General features: G+C 32.4%; 1 protein-coding gene across 3 annotated transcripts in view; it reads right to left on the bottom strand.

The window, feature by feature from the left end:
- Positions 1-16,507, bottom strand: part of LOC114326819 (uncharacterized) — a 672,802-nt gene that overhangs the window by 475,563 nt on the left and 180,732 nt on the right. Inside the window, exon 2 of one of the 3 annotated variants that reach the window (XM_050655637.1) lies at positions 16,400-16,448. The exons of the other annotated variants lie outside the window; for them this stretch is intronic. The gene's annotated coding sequence lies outside the window, so the exon portion shown is untranslated. The remainder of the gene's footprint in view (positions 1-16,399; positions 16,449-16,507) is intronic. 3 annotated transcript variants of the gene reach the window in all.

Below are 16,507 nucleotides of genomic sequence, written 5' to 3'. Positions count from 1 at the left end.
CAGGGCTGATCGTGAAAAACGTCTATTTTTGGATGTGAGAGGTGGCATCCGGATTTTTGCAGATAAAGTTAGGTGACAACTTCAATAATAATAATTGACTTATGCTCCTTCTCAAATATACCCAGAACATTAATAAAAAAATAAAAATATTTAAAAACTTCAAAAAATATCGATTTTTTTCTACTTTCTTTGCTTATAACTTTAAAACGAATCATTTTGGAACAAAGTCGTACCAAAATAAAATAAAGATAATTTAATTTTGTATGATATACGACTGCTTAAAAATGTCTTAAAGTATTACCCTTTCTGCAATATAGCAATAAATACAAAATAACAGGGTAAAATAAGCTTGTTGTTATTCAAAGTTTTTTAACCACTTCAGTGGCACTTAGAACCTTAGTAATTCGCTTAGAAAATTCTTATAGCATACTTAAGCAGTCTACCAAATTTCATTAAAATCGACTTTTTGCATAGTAAATTTGCAATTTAAATTTTTTTTTAAAGTTCAAATTTTTTAAAAACTTTCTGAACAAAAAGTAGACCATTTAGAAGTTGGCTAATTTTTTTACATATAAAGAGGCGCTCTACCTATCTAACACATTTTACAGAATTAAAATCGGATTATTTAAGCGGCCTCAGCAATGTCTTAAAATTATAAACAGTTTTTTGGCTTATAAACAAAAAACTTTGTTTAACAATAAAATAATTAAAAATTAATTTTTATCACTGCAAATAATCAAAACCGGTATAATTTGACTTAAGCTTTCAAATGCTGTAAGCAGAAATGCTATTTTATTTTTGAATCAAAAGTTATTCGGGTTCAAAATTGCAATTTTTCAATTTTTTTACGATTTAAACGACAAAACTGATTTTTTTATAAGCCAAAAATTTTTTTTTAACTTTGAAACATTGGTGAGGCTGCCTAAATAATCCGATTTTAATTCTGTAAGGTGTATTAGATAGAGCGCCTGTTTATGTGTTAAAAAATTAGCAACTTTTAAATTGTCTATATTATTGTCTATCTAATATTATTATGCAAAATTTTAATGAAATTTGATGGACGGTTTACGTATGTTATAAGAATTTTTTAAGCGAATTACGAAGATACTAAGTACAACCAAAGTGGTTGAAAAACATTGAAGAAAAATAGGCTTTTTGCCTCCTTATTTTGTATTTATTGTTATTTTGCAGAAATGGTAATAATTTAAGACATTTTTAAACGACTTTTTAAACTGTAAGACTTTGTTCCAAAATAAATTGTTTTAAAGTTATAAGCAAAGAAATTCGAAAAAATTCGATGTTTGTCGAAATGTTTAAATATTTTAATTTTTTTAATAAGGTTCCGGTCATATTTGAGAAGGAGCATAAGTCAATTATAATTATTGAAAAATATAAAGGCAGTTTCTGTTTTTATTTGATTCAGAATTGGACCACCATCTCCATATAGCCATTTCAGCATCTATGCATCCTCAGTGAAGCTATGCAGTTACAACTCTGAAACAAATATCAACAATCCTGCCTATTTAAGGGAAAACATCGCGATGCAATGTTTCCACCTTTTGAGACGCAAAACAGCGATATCTCTCGTAATACGAGGAAGACGAAAAGCCCTATATACAAAGTTTGCTACTTTTATACAATTAAAATAATTGAAATAAAAATAATAAACAATATTTTAAATTAAAGACTTTTTGTTAAGAAACTGATTTCTGGCTGCATCCTGTATCTCCGGCTATTACAATATATAAGCACATGAGACGACGAATATAGAAGAAAGCAAATAAAGGACACTTTGGCCACGTATTTACCTTCTTTTCGTCTAGGAAATATTATTCTTATATTATTCTTATAATTATAGCAGTTGTCACCTAACTTTATCTGCAAAAATCTGAATGCCGCCTCTTACATCCACCTCAAAACAGATCCTCTCTGGTCTAAATTTGCAGTTGACTTTTGTGATCACTGTCCGTAATTTTAGACAAAGTCGTCTTAGTTGACATATACCAAATATACTTTAAATTATTCCGTCAAATTTGAATGACCATTCTGTCTCCTACCATTTCTCATAATGTAGTCTCCATAATAATTATTTTAAACTATTTACCCTTTTGTCTGCTGTCTGTCATTTGTATAATTCTGTGTGAATTATGCGAACATTCTTGGATATGCCGGATCAGCTGAGAATTTTTGTCGTAGTTACTTTTTCGTTCACTACAAAAGCGTTGTTTCTGGATTATTTCAGATGCCCCTGCTAATGCTTTGAGAGCGAAAGTACTTGGGCAAGATTTAATAAAGAACTTGACTCGATATCTAACTTTTATTTATAAAAAAATTGGAAAAACAACTGCCAAACAACTGTTGGTTATAATAGCAGGTCACTATTTTAAAACAATTTTTTTTTTTTGGAAACATCACATAATTATAAAATGTAATTTTAATTTTCATCACAACCAATTATTGTGGTTTAATCGAATTAAGATAATACAATCCTCAAAAAAATCTTAAGATGTCTTTCTTGTGCTCGCGCATCCAAAATTTCAGGAGCAATAGCATGATTAGGTTAAGATTAGGATTAGTGATCAAGACTTTTTTAGTATTTTTTTTGTGGGTGCCACGGCCAAAAGTTGCTTGCTTCTTTTGCGTAAATATTAACCACCCCTAACCGCTAACCATTACCGATTGTATTGGATGTTTCTTCTTCTTCAGGTACCTTCTCCATTACTGAAGATTGGTGATAATTACAACAAATTGGTCTCTATCTTGAGCTGTTCTTAATAATGTCCAATGAATGTTTAAAGTAAAGTAAATAAATTATTTTATAGAAATGCCAATTTTTTCCTTTTTTCAGAAAACGATATATAAATTTTGATTGCTATACCTAATCTCATACTTGAAAAATTTTAAACTGTAAAACAAACACCAGATTTTTGCGCAGTACCACTGCAGACAGGGCCGCGCCGTCCACGTGGCACACAGGCGCCAGCAATTAAAGGGCACCTCAACAGTTTTCACAAGAATTTTACTCGGATCAAAATAACGTTTACCCATTTTTTTCAGCTTCTAAAATACCTAAACATTTCAGATATCATAAAACAACACTTTGCAAGTCTGGCTTTAATGCATTTATCTTATACACGCTGGTCCGGCAGAATTGATGTTTTAAAGCCATTATCCAAACTTTGTCAGAAATTTATAGTAATATAACGCATTAGGATAAATATCGTGATTGAAATTATCAAGCTAGATGTTTAGGAGATAAAATATCAACATTTACATTCATATGCTCAGTTGTTCAGTCTACATACCTATGGTATAAAGTTCTGATTAAAGTTAACTTCGTTAGCAAAATTTTTCAATCAAAAACAATGAATATGCAGCTGGCTTTAAATGCTTTACAAGAGATAAAACAAATGTTGCTAGAGTTTCGTACAGATATCAAATTTAATAATGTTATTGCTACAGCAAATGAAACTGCAGAGAAACTGGATTTGGAGCCCAGTTATCAACCAGTCAAACAGTTACGGCTTCGGAAAAAAACTGACAGTTCGATTACAAATATCAAGACGAACCGATTTTGGATCCTAAAATGTCATACAAAGTTAATTTCTTTCATTGTATTCTCGAGCAAGTATTAATTTGGAAATTTGGAAAAAAAACTGAGATTTAGTGATCATCTACATATTATGAATGAAGACGATTTGCCTTTGTTAAAAGAATTAAATAATGATATTTGTAAAATTTTAAAATATATGTTTTTAAAGGAATTAACTGTTTTTTTTTCTTGATGTGCCTATCCGTGACGAATGTTGGCGATCATCATGGCAATCTTTATCTTAGCTATATACTCGCTATGCAGAGCGGAAAAGCTGCACAGATGTTGTGTTGAACCAGGTTCTGAGGTATTTTAACCAGGATGTTTTTTTCTTGCTGGACCTCGCTTTAAAAAAATTTTTCCTTGCACGATGGCTTGTAGTGGGGCATATCTGGATTAATTTTGTATAATGTGTACAAAGTATTCTAACTTCGAGATTTGATGATGGTCAGTACCTTTCGGTTCTTCTTAATTTTTCTGAGGACTTTCTCATTTATGACCCGGTCAGTCCACGGGATTTTAAGAATTCTACGGTATAGCCACATATCTTCGTTCAAGGTCCACGATTAAATACCTTAAAAAAGCACAAGGAAGATGTAGCATCGCAGCATTCTTACTTTTATACCAAGAGAGAGGTTGTGACTCTTGAAGAAGGCCCCCGTACGGTTGAATGTGGATTTAGCTTTTTTAATGCGCGCTCTTATTTCTTGGTTGTTAGTCCATTCTTCATTTATTATGGTGCCGAGGTAGTTGTGTGCGTCACTCTTTCTACAGGGGTTTGGTTGATTTAGAGTTGCCCTTCTGTTATCTTTTTCTTGCTAATGATCATAAGCTTTGTCTTCATTACGTTTATATTGAGTACGTATTATCAACTGTAACATGTGATTTTGTTCATAAGGACTTGTAGGTATTCTATATTGTCCGCAAATATTATGGTGTCATCTGCATACCTGATGTTATTTAGCAGGTAACCGTTTAGTAGAATTCCTTTTTCGGTTTCGTTCAAAGCTTCGATAAATATTCTTTCACAGTAGAGATTGAAAATTAGAGTGTATAAAATACAGCCCTGCCTTGCCTCACTCAACGCATGATGTTCACGTATTCGATGTGTTCACCTTCAACCCTGAGATTTGCAGTCTGATTCCAGTAAGTGCTAGAAGGCGCTAAAAGTGATTTTTTTTTCTGAAATAGATATTTATTTTCAAGTTTACCTGTATCTTTAGTTATTTATGTTGTTACGCCAAATATTTATTTTTACTTAATTATTTTAACTTAGTTTTTTTTTCCTGATGCATATATGAGAATTTTTAGTTATTTTTGTTTGGTTACAATAAATAATTGTTTATTTTCACATTATTTAATTAATGAGACGATTTTTAAAAAAATGCGTATTTTTGGGCGCCATTAAATGTTTTGCACACAGACGCTAACACTTGCTGGCGCGGCACTGACTGCAGACGCGCTACTGTGCAACAGATACAGAAAACCTGATATCGGATATAGGGTGAATAATACAACTGTGTGGGGGAGTATTATGAAATAACAAGTATTAAACAAGCGCTCTTTACGAAAGAAAAACTGCAAATTCTGGGGACGCTGTGTCGATTTGACGTGAATCACCTTATCGAAAAATCCTTCGTATAGTAAGGGAGCTAAAGCTGTTTAAAGGGTGCACATTAACATGGCTTTAATTCACATATCTTCAAAACGATTGTCTTTTATGTGGTAGCAATATTTGCATTAATTAAGCGGAATGTACCCAATAGTTTGGCGGTAAAAGTGCAATTAAAAAAATGTGTCATTTTTGGTCGACTGCTTTCGGAGGGGTGTAGGACAATTTTATTTATAACATTTTAGGTTTCAAAATTTCATTATTTTGACATATTTAACAAATCTAGATTTTCTTTAACTACGATGACGCTCTTGTCTGAAGTTCTCATGACACACCATTTACGAGAAAAATTTATTTGTATTTTTATGTATCAATGTATATGTTTCCATTTATTAACAAATTTATTTCTAATTGTGAAAGATGATCATGGAAAATAGGCAAAATATAACAGTTGTATTGATATCGAACTACATATTATACAAACATTCTTTTAGGAGTATTTTCAATATTTAAAATAATATCTTAACGTTTAAATGATTGGGCAATTCTGTAGGTTCTACAGATTATCAGTAGGACTACCCATCTATACATTTAAGCTGAAGTTTCCTTGTTGATTATTACCTTATGTAGAATATTTTACAAGTATGAGAGAATTCTGACCAACACAGGAATAATAATGTAGGTACATTATGCATTTCACAAAGTATCTTTTGTAAAAGTGGCTTCGTCTCAAAATAAAATATGCAAAACGTCTTGGTTTAATTTTAAAGCTAACTATATTCATGACCAATCTTCACCATTTTTTTTGAGAATTAATTTTTTACAAAACAATAAAATATCTACCAATAACAACACTAAATACGTTTGTTTTCTATACTTCCACAAAATTTATTACAACTATGTGACTACAGCTGTTTCGGCATAGTGCCTTTCTCAAGTGATTTAGATTACTATGGGTTTGCCTTTTTAAAGTCTTTAACTGAAGAGGTTGAGGAGTGGGGAGCTGTTTGTCTCGAGTTGGTCATTCAGAATTATATCTGTATTTTTCAATTTATTAACTTTCATAGATTCTAATAAAGATAGCTTAAGGCATTTATTTTGGATATGCAGGATTTAAAACTGTTCATTAAAAGAATGATTATGATCTAGAAGGTGAAGTGCGTATGTAGAAGTGTCTGTTTTTCTATTGTTGAAAGCACTTTTGTGTTCTGCTCTCCGTTTGTCAAAGGTTCTGCCAGTTTGACCGATGTAAGTTTTCGGACAGTCACCACAAGTTAGTTTGTAAACACCACTCTGTAGTTGTTTTCTCTTTCGGCTCTCATTGTTCTTAAGAGGATCGGTACGTATTTTCGGCTGCAATGCTATTCAAATGGGGATTTATTTTTTTCGAATCCTGAGAAAACTAATAAGTATTTTTGAAAAATTTAAACGCAGAATGAAAGATTACGTTATTAGCGAGGGCCGACAGTCCCTGAGAACTTCTATAATGTTTATTTTAATAAGTTAGAGGGGTGAAAAACTAAGAGAAAATTTAGTGTGATTTTTAATTTCAAATATCTCATTCAAAATAAACTTTTTATTTATTCTAAGGGACTTTCGGCCCTCGGTTATAATTTAGTCTTTCATTCTGCGTTTAAATTTTTCAAAAATATTTATTGGTTTTTTCAGGATTCGCAAAAATGAACACAATGCCGTGGTAATATTTTCCAAATCTGTCTTTGTCTTACAACGCACTCAGCCGAATATAATATTGTCAGCATATATTGTCAGTCAGACACTGACAATCAGTGACAATTTTAAATACTTGACATTGCATCGGGAATATTTTGAGAAATTGATTAAATATTATTGATATATAGTGTATTTGATAAATAATTGATTTAAGACGTGAACTTAATAAAAAGTTATTTATTGTGTATTATTTGTGGAAGATCCAAGCAGAGAATACATCAGATATATCCTGTGATCCAAGTATTTTGTTGTTAGAGATGTTCAAAATTGTAAGCGTTCCATAATAACAATATATTATTAAAAAATCACTTTAACACTTTTCCTCTTTTCTCGATTGAGTATTAGTTTTTGTTGTACAAATAAATTATTGCAATCACTGAATACATAGTTAGTGAAAAAATTTTCACATTTATTAACTGAATTAATAATTTGCAATTATAAAAATAACAGTTATCCAAGAACATTCAAAAGCCATCTCTTTAAATTAATTATGGCATTTTCAAGTAGAATGACATTCTAGTAATGTTTACATATCCATACCAGTGTGAATTTTACTACACGTAATTTGCCGTGTAAAGACAGAAAAAGTAGGGATAGCCGTAAAATATTTGCGAATTATGTACCCATAGCCTTAATATATTTGCTTAAGTTGTTGTTAGTTCTGAAAGCTGGTGTTATTCCTTTCTTTTTTATGTATCGGGCTATTTTTGTTGTTATCTTGCCAGTATATGTGATAGAGCATAAGGTACTGGGTTCTTTCTGTGGTGGTGGATAGACTAATTTCAGGGCTTTCTTATGGACCAAAAACTACATCCAGAAAGAACCCAGTACCTTCTGCTCTATATACTGACAAGATAACATCAAAAATAGCCAGATACATAAAAAAGAAAGGAATAACACCAGCTTTCAGAACAATCAACAACTTAAGCAAATATATTAAGAACAATAAGAGCCGAAATAGAAATCAACTACAGAGTGGTGTTTACAAACTAACTTGTGGTGACTGTCCGAAAACTTACATCGGTCAAACTGGCAGAACCTTTGACAAACGGATAGCAGAACACAAAAGGGCTTTCAACAATAGAAAATCAGACACTTCTACATACGCACTTCACCTTCTAGACCATAATCATAATCATATAAAGGCCTTGAGCTATCTTTATTAGAATCTATGGAAATTAATAAATTGAAAAATACAGATATAATTCTGAATGACCAACTCGCGACAAACAGCTCCCCACTCCTCAACCTCTTCAGTTAAAGACTTTAAAAAGGCAAACCCATAGTAATCTAAATCACTTGAGAAAGGCACTCTGCCGAAACAGCTGTAGTTACATAGTTATAATAAATTTTGTGGAAGTATAGAAAACAAACGTTTTCAGTGTTTTTATTGTTAGATAAAATGAACTAATCTAAGGTCGAATCCATCAATTATTTAATAAAATATCTCTTTAGTTTAAAACTAATTCGACAAATAACAATACATTTTGAAATACCAGTTGTTTTATATTAATACAATTGTTGTTTTTGTTATATCAATTTGATGAACTTTTAAAAGACAAAGAAGTTATAAATAAAAATGACTAACACCCCCCAAAACGAGTCGCTTATGACTACATTGAAAACTAATTATTCTTATCAAACGATTCGGTTGAATCCATTAAATAAATGTACAGAACGCTATCACTTAACAGACAACTGTTTTTGAGATATTTGAATTATACCTATGTTAAAGCGCCGTCTTTATAGAGCTCTAGCTCCATAAATCATTTTTGGATAAAGTGATTTACGTCAAATCAACATTAATATGAGTTCCAGAATTAGTAGTGGTTATCATCTTTTGTGAAGAGCATTTGTGAATACTCGTATTATTATTCTGTTTTTTGGGTTCCTGTTGTGACCGAGCGTTGAAGTCTCCATTTTTTAAATACATACTCATGTTTGGTCAATAGAACAAGACTAGAAGTTTTAAACTAGTTATTATTAATATTATTTTATTCAATACAATAAACATAAATTTCACTACCATAATAAAATGCCTCCTATTCTTTATTCATATTTACTTTCCTTGATAAAAATTAATTACTTCAGAGTTAAAATGTTAATCAAAAATTAGTTACATAATCCAATAATACTTTTGAGAAAATTTATAAAAATTTTAGATTATAGTTATACTTTTAGAATATTAGTTATTAGAGTTTAGTATAGGAGAAAAGTTAGAAAAAAAACCTCATATTGACCATATTATAAGAGTATAACAATTGGAGGCAATCACAACATCAAAGACTAGAAAAGCGTCTGGGGCAGGCCAAATAAGCATAAAACTCTTAAAATATGAATAAATTAAAAAATATTACATAAGTTGACCAAACAACTATTCAAACTAATAAAAAAATAATACAATAAAACAAAACACCGCAAGAACCGAGATCTTCTCAATATATTTTCAAAAAAGGGGGCAACAACGTATTAATCATCATCATTCTCTTTGCCTTATCCCTATGCGGGGTCGGCTTCCCTAATTGCATTTCTCCACACAATTCTGTCTTGGGTCATATCAATGTTAATCCCCTTTACCAACATGTCCTGCCTTATCGCCTCCCCCCAGGTCTTCTTTGGTCTTCCTCTCCTACTCCTTCCAGGAATCTGCACTTCAGCTATTCTTCGTATTGGGTGATTAACGTCTCGACGTTGAACATGACCGAACCATCTTAACCTATGCTCTCTCATTTTGGCATCAATTGGTGCCACACCTAGACTTCCCCTAATATACTCATTTCTAATTTTATCCTTCTTTGTCACTCCACTCATCCATCTAAGCATTCTCATTTCCGCCACATGCATTCGTTGTTCCTCTTTCTTTTTCACTGCCCAACATTCAGTTCCGTACATCATAGCCGGTCTAATGGCTGTTTTATAGAATTTTCCCTTCAGCTTCATTGGAATTTTTCTGTCACACAACACACCACTCGCTTCTTTCCACTTCATCCATCCAGCCCTAATTCTACTGCATGCATCTCCATCTATTTCTCCATTACTCTGTAATACCGATCCTAGGTACTTAAAACTATTGCTTTTCACAATCATTTCACCATCCAAAGATACCATTTTATTTGTAGTAGCTCCATCTTTAAATGAACATTCCAAATACTCTGTTTTTGTCCTACTAAGTTTTAAACCTTTTTCCTCCAGAGCTTGTCTCCACTGTTCCAGTTTTTGTTCTAAGTCTCTTTCACTATTTCCTACTAACACGACATCATCAGCATACATTAAGCACCATGGAATGTTACCCTGTAGTTTCGCTGTTATCTGGTCCAAAACTAATGAGAATAAATACGGACTAAGCACAGAGCCTTGGTGCAATCCTACTTTCACATGAAATTTATCAGTCTCTCCCACACCTGTCCTAACACTAGTCGTTACTCCCTCATACATATCCCTCACAATCTTTACATATTCACCAGGGACTCCTTTCTTATTGAGTGCCCACCACAGAATCTCTCGAGGAACTCTATCATATGCTTTCTCAAGATCAATGAATACCATATGAGCGTTTGTTTCTTTACTCCTGTATTTTTCCATCAACTGCCTTATAATGAAAATTGCATCTGTTGTTGATCTACCCTGCATAAAGCCACATTGATTCTCGGATATTTCGGTCTCTTCACGTATCCGTCTGTCAATTACTCTTTCCCATATTTTCATGGTGTGGCTAAGCAGTTTTATAGCCCTGTAGTTTGTACATTGTTGTATATCTCCCTTGTTTTTGTAAACAGGTACCAGTATACTGCTTCTCCATTCGTCTGGCATTTGTCCGACTTCCATAATTCTATTAAATAGACCTGCTAGCCACCTTGTTCCTGTCTCTCCCAATGCTCTCCATACTTCCCCAGGAATATCATCTGGTCCTACCGCTTTTCCTTTCTTTATTTTTTGAAGCGCTTGAGCCACTTCCTCGTTGGTTATTTTGGTGACCATTGCTGCTACTGTCTCCGTTGACTCTACAGGCTGTCTGTCAAATTCTTCATTTAATAAGCTGTCAAAGTACTTTCTCCATCTCTTTTTGACATCCCTTTCGTGAACTAGTATTTTATTATTTTCATCACGGATACATCTAATCTGGTTAAAATCTTTTGCTTTCCTTGCTCTCTGTTTGGCTATTTTATATATCTTCGTTTCGCCTTCCCTGGTATCAAGTTGATCATATAGGTTTGAATACGCTTCTGCTTTGGCTTTTGCTACTGCTACTTTCGCTTCCTTTTTCGCCACCATATAGTTTTGAAGATCTGTGTCGGATCTGGTTTCTTGCCATTTTTTATATAATTTTCTCTTCTCTTTTATTTTTCCTTGTACTTCGTTTGACCACCACCAAGTCTCTTTATCCTCAAACTTTTTTCCTGACGTTTTCCCAAGTATTTCAATAGCAGTCTCTCTAATACTACTGGCCATTTTTCTCCAAATTGTATTAGGGCTTCCTTTCATGTTCCAACATATTTTTTCTACTATTCTTCTCCTGAATAGACCTTCTTTCTCATCTTTCAGCAGCCACCATTTGATTTTTTGTGGTCCTCTCCGATATTTTTGTTTAGTTTCGCTTTTTACTTCGATGTCCAGAACAAGCAGCTTATGTTGTTGGCTTACTGTCTCACTCACTATTACCTTGCAGTCCTTGCATTCACGTATGTGTTCTTTCCGTATCATGAAGTAGTCTATTTGGGATTGATGTTGTCCACTTTTGTAGGTAATAAGTTGAGTTTCTCTCTTTTTAAAGAGTGTGTTAACAATCGCCATATCCAATGCTGTTGCTAATTCAAGCATGTCATCTCCAGCTTCATTTCTAGTTCCAAAGCCTAATCCCCCATGAATTGTTTCATATCCTGTCTTGGTTTGGCCCACATGTGCATTGAAATCACCTCCTATTATAACTTTCTCCTCTGCTGGAATATCACTCAGTACGTCTCCTAATTGATCATAGAAAGCTCTTCTTTCATTCTCACCCAGACCTGTTTGGGGAGCATACACACAAACAACATTCAATACCTCTTTATCAATTACAAATTTCACTGACATCATTCTATCACTCGTTCTTACAACTTCTACTACGTTATCTTTCATTTCACTATCAGCAATTATACCAACTCCATTTCTAGTGTTACTACTCCCTACATACCACAATTTGTATCCTTCACCTAGTTCTTTCGCCCTTTGTCCTTTCCACCTAGTTTCTTGAATACAAGCAATTTGAACTCTTCTTCGTTTGAGCGCATCCACTAACTCCAGACTCTTACCTGTAAGACTACCAAGATTCCAAGACCCTATCCTGATTTTTCTAACCTGCAATGGTGTTCCCCCTGAGATAGTCCTCACCCGGAGATCCGAACGGAGGCTCATTTTACTTCCGGAACATTTTACCTCAGGAGATGCCATCATTTCAGTATAAGTTTTTACTGCGTTTGGAGAAGGTCTTTTCATTATTATGGCCTGAAAAGATTTTTGGATATTTGATGCCTGAATGCCTTTTCTATCAGCACCATACCCTGCCCTGCACGTTTAGCCAATACACCACCAATGCAACCAAAGTGCAGTATTACCCCACACCCGCCTGCATTTTTAGTATTACTGCAACGTATTAATCCCAACAAAAATTAATAATCAAAGCGATAACAAATAAACTGAATGAAATTATAACACTATAATAACTGTTGATTGATAAATATACCAATATACCTCCTTATATTTATCAATCAACGCTATAATATTATAACACTACCACAAGAACAACAAGGTTTTAGATCGGAAAGATCATGTACAGAGGCTATAATTTACAAAGCAAAAATTTATACAAAAACAATATAATAAAAATAAAAGTAGAAGAAAGCGACCCAATTAAGAATGGAATAAAACTGAAAGATTCTCTAAGCTCTCTATTATTTAAAAATTATGTATGGGAACGATTTCCGAAGTAGGAATCGAAACGTCAAATAAACATATTTTAAAATAAAATTGTGACTTATTCCCAACAAAAATAGTAAATTTACATTAATAGATCAATAGGTTTAGTTACATAAAAAAGAATCAGCAAAAGAAAGAAAATAAGCAGTCCCAACATATAGTCGAAATATCTTTACACAAATATCAAACATAAAAGTTCAAGAGTAATTGATATTTTAATTACATAATTTTTTAAGTATTTTCTATGGGAAATAAGCCACAATTTTTTTACTTAGCAACAACATTTTTGTTTATTTTAATAGTATTTTGTATTTTGACAACGAAACCCGATTTGGGCTTCGAAACCTTAATAAATTCATTTTTTAGTAAAATTGTGGCTTATTTCCCATAGAAAATACTTAATTATAAAAATGCCACAAGAAAATAGCTTCAGAACAACAATAATTTTTTTAAGAAATTCATTAACGAAATAATGTTTTTTCGTCTGTATTCACCTCGCCACTGTACAATCGTGTAACCTGTTTTATTCAAGTTGTGCTAAATGATGTCTAGCAAGAGCAAAAGTTCTGAAATCTGTTAATCGACCTTTGAGTGGTTTTTAAAGACGTCTGACTGTTTTGCGCATTCTTTACGTAATTCTTCTCTACTTAAACTTTCTTTCGTGAGTGCAGGTCGTAGGTTGAAATTATTGTAAGAGTGACACCAGTGGCGCAGATGGGTCTTTGATATTAAATTGTGTCTCTGAGAAGTTTCTCTAATTCAAAAAATAAATCCATTTTATTATATATTACAGTTCAACAAAGTAGCATGAGTCTTTAACAAGTAGACATATTTACGAAACTTTTTAAAAATGTAAGAAATCTTAAGGGGCCAAAGAAAATTAAATAGATCATTTTATTTATTTATACTTTTACTTAATGAGCCTATCCGTGACGAATATTAACGGTCATTATGGCAATCTTTATATTATCTGCAGTAGCCTGTAAAATCTGCACAGATATTGTCTTGAACCTAGTCTTGAGTTTCTTTGATTGGGATGTTCTTCTTCTTTGACCTCGCTTTTCAAATATTTTTCCTTGCAGGATGGCTTGTAGGAGGGCACATCTTTTGATTTCGCATAATGAGTCCAAAGTATTGTAGCTTTCGAGATTGATGGTGGTCAGTACCCTTGGTTCTTCTTCATTCTTCTGAGAAACTCTTGAGGATTTATATATACAGTCTATTATTTACCACGGGTCATCGCGGAATATTCAGAAATAAATTAGCTGACCTACTTGCCAGAAGAGCAACAGCTACAAAGTATTTCCGTTCAGAGCCGAGTCAAAGTCAGCTCAGCAAGGTAATAGATACTGAATGCTGCAGCTGCAATAGATATTGGGCATATATCGCCACAATCACGTCAATAATGAATATATCAGGAAAGTAATGATAGTTGTGCCAATTACAGACAAGATGCGGTAAAATTGACTAAAGTTGTATGGACATGTAGTGAATAGCAGCGAGGTATCCTTGGAAAGAACTGCAATACGGCTAACCATGAAGGACACTGACCACGAGGGCTACTTAAGATGCGCTGTCTCGATTGCCTTAAAACAGAAATAAAGACCGTTAATGCCACGCCAGACCACTCGCCACGACCTGGATCGAACTAGCTGCAAAGGACTGACTAAGGCTGCGAAAGCTGCAATAGTGTGAGAATAACGTTAAGAGCACAGGAACAAATATTTTACGGCTATCCCTACGTTTTCTTTATTTACAGGGAAAATTACGTGTAGTAAAATGCTCACTGGTATGGATATATTACTTGACAATGACATAGTCACCGTTAACTTATTGATGACTTTTGAATGTTCTTGGATAACTGTTATTGTATAATTGCTTAAATTATTAATTCAGTTAATTAAAATGATTATTTCATTCATAGGAGATTCTGACCAATAGAAAGTTACAGAAATAAAAATTAACATAATTTCTGATAATATCCCGTCGTCAAGTATGATGCCCTGCGTTGGTGCGTCAGATGCCCTTCGTTGCTGCGAAAAAATACATTCAGTGACATTAATGACAATTACTGTTTAAATAAAAGTGATGACTTTCAACCGTCAAATATTTATAACAACTGTGTGTTTAACTGTAGTAATTTGTACTTACATAAATAAATTACAATAAAATTTTGGTTTTGAACCGTTTTATACATGAAATAATCGTAGCAAATTGCACTCGATCTCTAAAATTATTATCGAATTGTTTCCCTCGTGCCACTTTGACATAATTTCACTCCCCTTCGGGTCGTGAAATTAAAACTGTCAAAGTGTCACTCGGGAAAAATTCGATAATTTTAGAGCTCTTGTGCAATTACTACTGATAATTTTTTCACTAACTATGTGGTCAGTGATTGAAATAATTTATATACTGTACAACAAAAACTAATACTCAATCGAGAAAAAAAGAAAAGAGATAAGGTGATTTTTAATAATATATTGTTACTATGGAACGCTTACAATTTTGAACATCTTTAACAACAAAATACTTGTATTACAGAATATAATATCCTGGTGTATTCTCTGCTTGGATCTTCCATAAATAATAAACAATAAATAACTTTTTCTTAAGTTCACGTTTTAAATAAATTATTTATCAATCTTATTTAATCAACAACTCAAAATATTCCCCATCTTGTCAAATATTTAAAATTGTCACTGTCTTGTCACATTATTCTATTCGACTCAGTACGTTGTATGACAAAGATAGCGAATGTTCGATTTGGAATATCACCACGGACATGGTGTCAATTTTTTCGAATCCTGAGAAAACTAATAAATATTTTTAAAAAAATTAAATGCAGAATGAAAGACTAAATTATTATCGAGGGCCGAAAGTCCATTAGAATAAATAGAAAGTTTCTTGTGAATGAGATATTTGAAATTAAAAATCAAAAATTAAAAATTTTCACCCCTGTAACTTATTAAAATAAACATTATAGAAGTTTTCAGGGATATTCGGCCCTCGGTAAGAAAGTAATATTTCATTGTGCGTTTAAATTTTTAAAAAATACTTACTTATTAGTTTTTTCAGGATTCGAAAAAAATGAATCCCTTTTAAATAGCATTGGAGCCGTAACTTGGTACCGATCGTCTTAAGAAGATGATGATGAGATTTAGTCTACCATTTCTTATAAATGGTTGTAATAAACTTGATTTAAAAACAATTTACAAGCCAATTGCACTTAAGCAATAATCACCGATTTTCAAGCGGTACCTAGGTACTTTAATCTATTACTCTTCTGTCTTAATACGTAAATGACTAAATTCTATCTAAGAATGCCTAAAATATTTAAAGTATTTTTTTTTGTAAGTCTTATACAGCAAAGTTTATTTAGCTATTTTCTCTACTTGTTGGTTTATACCTAATATTATTATTAAATTGTAATTTTAATTTATAATTATGAATAATAATGTTAATTTAATTTTTTAATAAAAAACAACGTTAATTTTTACTAAATTTGTATTTACCGTTTGCCCCACAAAATACTTCTGTATGTTCGGAGATATGCCAACTTACCTGAAAATAAAAACAAAAAATTAATTTTATAAAAATAATAATTATATAAACAGTTTAAT

Source organism: Diabrotica virgifera, chromosome 7, assembly GCF_917563875.1.
Source record: "Diabrotica virgifera virgifera chromosome 7, PGI_DIABVI_V3a".
NCBI lineage: Eukaryota > Metazoa > Arthropoda > Insecta > Coleoptera > Chrysomelidae > Diabrotica > Diabrotica virgifera.
This window is presented reverse-complemented; position numbering and strand designations above follow the sequence as displayed.